Raw genomic sequence first — 9,235 nt, 5'->3', positions numbered from 1 at the left:
GTGTTAATATTAAGCTGCTGATCTGCATTTATTGTTGTTTGATACAAGTGAGATAAAAACCCGTTTGCGATGTTCTGTAAAATCCATAGGTGTTCAGAAGTGTAACGCTTGCTGTGGCATTCAGGTAATACGAGTAGCAATTTTGGCATGTGCTCCACATTTTGTAAAATAAACTGTGGACTTCAGACTTAAATCTAGCCACGTAGTAAGCTGCAGTCTTTGGAAGCTGGCTGTTATCGGTGGCCAGGCTGGTTTCTGTGCTCTTCATCTCTTTTCCAGTACGATACAGGGTTTTGGAGCACATGCTGCAGTAATCCCAGTAGATGGAGCAGGGTAGCAGCAGTGCTGTATAGGTTGGGCCATAAGGGCAAACCCCACATGATTATCTGCCAGGGAAAAGAAAAGAGAGAGAAGAGAATGGAATGAGAGGCAGAAGAGTGAAAAGCGGTATATGTGAAGAAGCAAAGACCAGAGTTGAGAAAGGCAATTAAAAAAAAGCAAAATGGAGGACACCTGCATAGGAGATGTGCAATAGCAATACAGGAAAACCATAAGAAAATAGATGTTGAATCTTATTTTTAAGCCTCAAGTATATTTACTTTTTTTCTTTAATCTGTGTTTTCCTACATTTCAGCTTTCTTCATCTTTCATCATAACTGGAAATAAAAAATGAGATTTTTTTTATATATAAAACTGTATTTTTGTCCTGAGAGTCTTACTTAAAGCTGAAGCATCCTCAGGAAAGCATTCAAGTCAGGAATGTTTTGCAATCATCATTTTCATTGTTTAATTTCAGTAGGAAAGATTTAACTTCACTTGACTACTCCAGAAATATTCTTCTTAAACTACCTTACTATGTGGCTGAGCTCCACTTTTCTTGCTCTGATTTTTTGGTTTATTTTCTTGTTGATGCAAGGAAAACTAAGACGTTCGGTTGTGACTTTTCCATTGCTGCTGTTAAATATTGTTGGAAAGAAATATTATTTTGCTTGCTATTTGTAACATGAACCCTAAGTGTAAAGCTATAACTTGATAGTCCGATAGTGAAAGTAGCCAACTCCATTACAGAGTTTGCCTTCTTGATCATTTTGGGGTATTAGGAAAATGTCAGGGAAAAAAAAAACCCTGATGCAGTAAATCAGGTTTACTGCTGAATCATCTATATGAAATTAAAGTGGGATAAGTCAGCAAAAAGTTGTCACTGAGTGGTTTTTATAATGGAAGATTTCAAGACATGCTTTTAACTTACAAATGCAGAACAATTTAGCATATCTTCCTCCAGCAATAAAGTAACTACTATTACAATAAGAAATAGATCAGATCCTATAAAAATCAGTAAGATTGTTCTCAGATGTTGGTAGGGTTTTGATCAGACCATACAGTTCTGAGACTGTGTCCTTTATAGCATCATACTAATGACATCAATTTCAGGAGAGTTCTGGGTGATTCTAATTTCTGCAACTGCAGATACATGTTTTAATAAAAGAGCAGCTGGGCCCATGCTGGTAATCCACTCTGGTTTACATAAGAATTTCCTCTAGGGGAGAGCTTCACATTACTCTTTCTCTGGTAAAAAAAATGTGATTCAAGAATTCCAGTTTTCCTCAGTTGCTCATTTTCACTATCGTGCCACGCAAAGCTGCACTCCGGTTGCTCTTCTCAGTGAAATTATTTATGGGACTGCATTAAAAACTCAATCAATGAAGACAGCTAAATTAAAAAAAACAAGGGTCCTCCCCAAAAGAGAGATTTTTTTCTTAATCTAAATATTCTAAAGCTAGATGAATTTGTGAATCTCTGCTCCCCAAAATTCCCTGTGCAAACTTTTTACATCTTTTGAATTATGCATTTACAATGGTCTATCTTAAATCTGGAGAAATGGTCAGGTGTAGGAAATAAATGTTTGGAATAGACAAAGCAAAGTCAGTCATGAAGGCAACCTTCAGTTGCAGAATCTCTGCCAGTGCCCCGTTACGAAGCAAGAGTTTCACTGTACTGGTACAGAGTCTCTTAAATGCTTTACCTGAAACAAGCTAAACCGGGTGATCACTGTCTGTCTGGTGAATCCCAAAACATGAAAGAAAATTCCATAGGTATTTCCACCAGGGTCACTGGGCATGCCACCAGCATAAAAGCACTGAGTATGTAGAGGCAACAAAAATGGCAAGTTCAGAATTAAGAATTTTCTACCTTATTTGGGGGAGAAAATAGGATGGGAAATTATAGAGGCACTAAGGTAAGGAATTATATGTGTTTTGATGACTCTTGCCCTCAATGGGTTGGGATCGTTGTTCATGAGCTCTCTACATTTTCTCTTGCATGGAATAAACAAGTGAAAGAGTAGACACTGCAGTGTTAGAACTGTGATATCTGGGAATAGCCTTGAAAATGTTAACGAATCTCTAATTAGAAGCAGGAGCGTTCATGGGAATTGTGAATCATTTGCTGAGAAAAGCAGATTGGAGCAAATGAAATGCCTCCAAATAGCAAGGACAGAGAGCTATACATGGAAGTTGAGTACAGGATGACTTCATCTCGGTATCCACCAAGTAATAAAAGACGTTGGTGGCAAAGGAAAAAAAGCAAGCAAGAATTCACTACAAAAGAAAGCAAGTCAAGAAAATATAGAGCAAAGTTGGGTAGTGTTGTACAGATTCCAGGGATAATACCGAGACAGACTGGAAAACCCAGATTCCGCTTCCCGTTTAGTTGTCCATTGCACAGTGAGACGTTCAATCACGGAATAATTAGGTTGGAAGGAACCCATGAAGGTCTCTGGTCTGAGCCACTGTCATCTTAGATCAGGTTGCTCAAGGTCTAATCTGGGCAAGTTTTGAATATTCTCAAGGATGGGAATTCCAGAATAACAGAGAAAGAGTGATACCAGAATAACAGAAATATAGAAAATAGAAGTAATAAAAAGGAGGCAGAACCTACTAAGAGATAATGAGGTCGTGTTGGCAGCCTAATACAGCAAAGGAGACAAGAAACTGAGATGGACAATGAGTTGGTGGTTCAGCCCTCAAAAAGTCACATACATTGGGAAAGACAGCAGCTGAGGCTGTGATGAGTCAGAAACCGTATGCAGCAGCTATAGACCTAAGACAGCAGAGCAGATGTAAGTATAGTAGAGAAATACAGAAGTATGGTAATATGGTAAGAAGGGCCAGCGTTAGAGCCAGACAGGTATAGAAAAACTTGATGCAAGAAAGTCAAATAAAACTAGACATAAGCAATTCAAAGACCTTCTAGGCCGCTCTCTGGTGGAGAAAAATCATCAGTGTGAAGTCAAGTCTCATCCAACCATGAAAAAATAAACCAGAATTAATTCTTATTTGAGAAACACTTGAGTGCACTTGAAAGCAAATAAATTAAAACATGATGGCAGTCAATAGCATGTCTTTGTGCTGAACTCTGTACTGATAACCCTGTGGCCCCGCAGGTCAGGAAATGCGTGTGTGAAAGGAATATTAACCGCACAAACGGATAAAATAGGGTGCAGTGGCATGCATAGAGCTAAGAGGAAGGAACATGGGTTGCAAGTGACTAGGATGTGAAAAAGAGGCAAGAAAAAAATAATATGTATATATACACACACTGGGATGCATATAATTGCAATTTAGCTGTAGATGCAGCATTTCAGTATATCCTGCATTATATACTTACAGCATGTACGCCAATATTTATGTCAGTGATGAGCCAGTCTAGTTGTACAATCAAGAAATTACCCAGTGCCAGGTGTATACTACTTCAGTTATCAATAATACATATTTTAGAGTAAAAAGTTGGAAAGTGGGAATTTGCAGTTTATTGCTATAAAATGTAAATTTTTTTTCTGCCCAGTGAAGCTGATACTTGTTTGCTGTGAAGTGGCAAAAATGCCTACAGTATATTGGCCAGCATTTTCAGTAGGAGCGAATGTTTTCAGTGCCTTTCTTTTTATTTTATTTTTTTCTCCTTTTTTTCTCTTTTTTTTTCTCTTTTTTTTCAAGTTTCCAATTTCAGACAACTTCAGTCAAGTCATTTGGGACCATTGAGGTGCTCTGTGTTTCTAGAAATCAGAGACAGCTTACCTTAAACTTTACAATCAGCATTTGAAGCTTTTTGGTATTCATATATTCCTGTGGGCCTGTGTGATCTTGGGCAAAGGCGCAGAGGAGTCAGCAGTGGGATGTGGAGTTTCTGCCTGTCATTTTGCTCCTCTAGGATTTTACTGAAAAGAGAATTATGTCAATGAGAGGAGTCGCGCTGTATCCTACAATTTAGGTACATGGCAATTCAAGCACACTTCAGCTTGGTTTTAAAGGCTAAATTGAAAATACATGAGAAGCACAGAGTAAGAAAGAAACCTGATTAGTATCACCAGTACATATCCAGTCTATTTTCTATTCAGCATGTATGTGGGTAGATGGCAAGTTTTTCCTTCTTTCTTTTTTTCTTTATTTTCATAGGCGTAAAACAAATGGAAAACTAAAATCTGAACAAAAGATATTCTATACCATCGAAAAATATTTTCTTCCTGACTTTCTGTTGTGAATTCATTATCTGAGAAGATTGTTTAGGTTTCAAAAACTGTCGTGCTCGATACAAAGAATAGCTTATGCTGCCTCCTTCCTTTAACTTAGCGTGAATGTTGTGTACAAGATAGCTGACACAGAGTTATGATATTATCAGAATCATTTGACTTCTTGCACTTAATTTACCTCATTAACATTTTTATTACATTTTGTTACTATTGCACATTGAGAAAACGTAGTTGTAAAGTCATCCAGTTAGGGCTAAGCACCTATCTATGGCTCAGGGATGCCAACATGCTTTCATTGTCGCATTAAACAGGATTAAATAGTTAAGCTTTCCAGCTGCTCTGGTACCTACCTAGTTGGCAAAGGTGTGGAATAATCTACGACTCAGGGTTTTCCAATTTTCAAGATCACATTTCTACAGTCTGACCAAATGATATGCTAGAAAGAAAAATGGTGTGTTGACCACGGGACCGGTATTTGATTTCAAGCCTTGATGCACCAATACTTCAGTAGGAAATGATCTTGATAGGCTGACAGTTTGCAATCTATCCTCAGACAGCATGAAGGTTGTAAATTACCATACCTGGTATTTACCTTTGTTTCTTACTGATAATAGGTGGGAAATTTGTGTGTTTATGATATTTTATCGATTGAGTTCCTGAAGGTCACGGATACCAAAAAGTTGGGGGTTTTCTGCAGTTATGTTACAGATTTTAATGAGTTTTTTAAAAGTATGTTGGCTTAATATATATGATTCTGATAAGCATGCTGTATTATCATCCAAACTTTTAGAGTTCCAAAAATTTAGGGGATCAAATTCTTCCAGAGTTCTCATAAATGCTTTTGGTATTTTTTCTGTAATGTAAATGCTATCTGGGTATTAGGAACATGTAATTTCACTTTAACTTCTGTTCAGTGGTAAAGAACTGAAGGTCATGTCATTTGTTTCAAAATCTCTTTTCCTTTTAATTTTCAGAATGGTCTTTGTAGCTTATGGACTGACTATCATGACTTTTTAATGATGATAGAATTATATAGGACACCAAAAAAATACATATTTTTCATAGAGTACCTAACAGTCTGTAACTTGAGAGTAGGAAGCTCAATTTAGCCTTTAAAACCAAGTTTATCTGAAATAAGTGGTCAAACCAGTTTCTTAGATTAGTAATCTCTGATTATTTAATATATAAATAGTTTCCTCTAAATAAAACAACAAAAAAATCACACTCACTTTGGATACCTAATCATTACTAAAAAGATATTGTAGAATATAACTTTGTTATGAGGCTTCTGAAGCGAAAAGGTATATCAAACTTCTTTTATAAAAACTGCAAATCTTTGCCAAAATTTTACTAATGAATTTTCTTTTTGATTCTTCTGACTGACTAGGAGGTATTAACTCTCTTTTTAATTCAATTATATCCTTCTCCATTCAGTCAATGCTAATAGGTTAATTTATTTTCAGCTGTTATTATTACTTATTTGGTGATAAAACAAAAACAACAGGAGACAGTTTGAGATGAAGTATCATTTTGCAGCGAGCAATAGGCAGAGTCAGGGTTTGAGACAGCCTCTGCCATGAAGCATTTAACAGCATAGGTAAAAAATGCCTTTGTTGCAAATAAAATGGCTAAAATTAGTGTTTAGATTGGTTAGCTTGCTTGATTCTCCATTATTGCTTTTTTTTTCACATTTGAAGCAGCCTCTGGAAAATATTTATATGGAATTAAAGGCTGAGAAAGAGCCACTAAAGACTGAGGGGCAGTGAGAATGGAAAAGAAAACCTGAGCGTCGGTGGAAGGAGGATGAGAATAAGTAACTGTGTGTCTGGTTCAACACCACTCAGTCTGTATCAGGACATTTAGTGGTGGGCTCTGTGGTATGCACCAGTAAACTCTTGGGAGTGTAGTTGCCAGATCATACACTTAATATTGAATCTTCTATTCTACTAATTGTTTATTGTGCTGCTTAGCCTAAATATGGCTACTAGAGTGCCTGCTTTATTAGGGCTTAGTTAAACAATTTGGAAAGCCTTCTGAGTACGGACGGAGGACTTCCCTCTCTAACCTTCAGTACAATCCTTAGATTTTTACAATTCTTTTTAAGAATGACATTGATATCACTGATGTATCGCTTCCATGTCTGGGCATCTTTCTCAGCAGCCGTCAGAACCAGCATCCAGGTTTAATTTTCCCTAAGTCACTGTTTGTTCATACAGAGGATAGGTATTTCTCTGACAATTGCATCCACATCTGGTTATCGCAGCTATGCTTAGAATTAGACTTTCGCTCATCCTAAATTATTTTTTTCTAACAGGTGCAAAACCATAATCCCTTTGGTACCTGGCACCAAGCAGAGTTAAATGGAAGAGACGTGTAGGTTGGAGGACCGTTAAGAATGTTTTAAATCAATTAAATCAAATTCTGTTTTGTTTACACAGAATCTCAGTTCAGGTACTATCTGAAAGCTTTTTCTTTTAATGTTTTTTTTTAACGTTAAAATGTCTAGATTGCAAAATGCATACACCTTACTAAAAGGAAAAAAAAAAAAGAAAAAAAGGAAGTTTTATTCATTACATTCATTCATGTACAGTTCTCTAGTCTGCTTTTCCCAGATTTTCCTCCCACTGTGCTCTTCTCCCCATCTTCCCCAAATGCATATTATCAGTCTTGCGGAAAGAATACAGGAGAAGAAAAACCCAATTCTGCATGATTTGCTGTCCCAACATGTCAGCCATGAGAGATTTCAGCCCTGATGGTCTGGAATAGTTTATTGAAAGGATCCAAGAAGAGCTTACTGCTTGATTAATCTAATAATTAAGCATTTCAGTTATTTAAGCTTAAATTAATATTAAGAGAGTGTTATTTCTAATGATGAAAATAATCTTTTTTAATCAAATCATAATTTCATACATTGCTCTTTGTGGTTCTCAGTTATGCCTTTCGTTTGCATGGTGTCTTTGTTGTTTTATCTACGTGTATATACACATATGTGTGTGTTTATTCACTGGAACAAATTGCTGAAAATGAGGGTAAAAAGCCATTTCTTATGTCATGAAGGTTTCTTGTGGAATGCAAAAGGTATTTTAAAACACAGAACCATGCTACTCTTTTGACATAGAATAGCTGAGGGACGTGGGAAATGCAGACTTTGCTGTACCAGAATTGATACAGGAATTTGAACCTAACAATCAAAACAATTACCAGGACCATAAGAGTGTGGAATTAGTGTCTCCCATTTCAGCTTTCAGTCTGTATACAAAATTAAAGATTCATTGGTCTACGTAGAGAGGAATTATTTATTCTGCCCTTTGTCCGTCTGAATGATTTTATGTCTGTCTTCCTCCTTCCAGAGTGTGTGTTCAGGAGGGTGAAGAAAAGTCTTGACAAAATTGTCAAATACTGATGAATCAGGATTCTCTAATTTAAAAAAAAAAAATAAATTCCCAAACATTGACTTTAGGCTATCTATGGTGTTTATTTTCTGTTTGCAGATCATTTACAGAGACAAAGAACTTCTTTTTTCTGTTATGGAAGATCAGAGCATCCTTTAAGATAACTTTAGAATAATACGCAGGTGGAAAAGTTATTGAGTTGTGTGATTTATGTAGGAGTTCTTGGCACTGTTGGTTACGTGTCTTTTTGAGGGAGATGATTAGCATGGAAAAACGTGTGTCTGTAGATCAATTTCTCTTCCTAGACAAGCTCTACTGTCACCTGTTAGCTTGAGACAGAGGGTTTCATGGATGGGTCTAGAAAAAGTAAATAAGGAGGCTAGTGAGTAAGCTGAGAATAATGGTTTTATGCCATAACTATCTTGCCCATTTTAATGGGTGAATTAAAATAATTCATTTATTTGCATTTCAGACGGGTATTCCCCTGCACATGACTTTGTAGCGCTAACTCTGAAATTAGCTTAGGAAAGCTTTGAATCTACAGAATATTTCATAGCACTGCAAAAATGTGAAGGGGCCACCTCTTTTTCCTCACAGTTGCGATTTCAATTTCTCTTCAAAGCTATGGTCGTTATATTCAGAGGACTTTTGTGTTGTGTCCCCTGCTGGTTCTCACACACAGGCTGATTTCAGCTATAAATGCTGAGCTGTGTTATGCTTATTTTCTGGTTTTGTTTTCATTTTATTTCATCGCTATTTTTTGTCTTCTGATTGGAACTATTTATTCCATACAAAGAAGTGGAAATATCTTTGACAAAAGCAAATATGAGGAGTGTGAAGTTTTGCAGAAGTTATGAGCACAGGGAAATAGGAATGTAGCAGATACTTTTCTGCAGTCTCACATAAAGCATTTGCTGTCCAGCATCCACATCTACAATATTGGTAAGCGTATTATTATAGGCTTGTATAAAATATTCCTCTTTAACCCATTATAAGACCCCAGGATGAGAAAGGAGGGAGCAGGAAAGGGCTCCCTGATTTAAAGAAACCTGACCCAGTCAAACATCAGCTACCAGCTTACATCGACCCTCTCCTAAATATACCAGGTTTCATCTTGAACATCATATATTCCAATCCCTTACGCTAGGATATTTTTTCATTTGGTATGTCCACTTGTTGATATGTAGTATTAATTGAAATATTTTGATATATATGGAAAACCTTTCCTTAACAGCAAAGACCTTCTTGTCTTGTGGCATGGAAGACAGGGAGAAATGCAATGTTTTTTGAAAGATCTGAATGACTTCATAACTCAGGG

The 9,235-nt window shown here is 36.6% G+C and overlaps 1 protein-coding gene across 2 annotated transcripts in view; it reads left to right on the top strand.

Moving 5' to 3' along the window:
* Nucleotides 1-9,235, top strand: part of CTNNA2 (catenin alpha 2) — a 520,993-nt gene that overhangs the window by 308,720 nt on the left and 203,038 nt on the right. The gene's annotated exons all lie outside the window — the stretch shown is intronic.

The sequence above is a fragment of the Harpia harpyja genome, chromosome 2, assembly GCF_026419915.1.
Source record: "Harpia harpyja isolate bHarHar1 chromosome 2, bHarHar1 primary haplotype, whole genome shotgun sequence".
Classification (NCBI taxonomy): domain Eukaryota; kingdom Metazoa; phylum Chordata; class Aves; order Accipitriformes; family Accipitridae; genus Harpia; species Harpia harpyja.
This window is presented reverse-complemented; position numbering and strand designations above follow the sequence as displayed.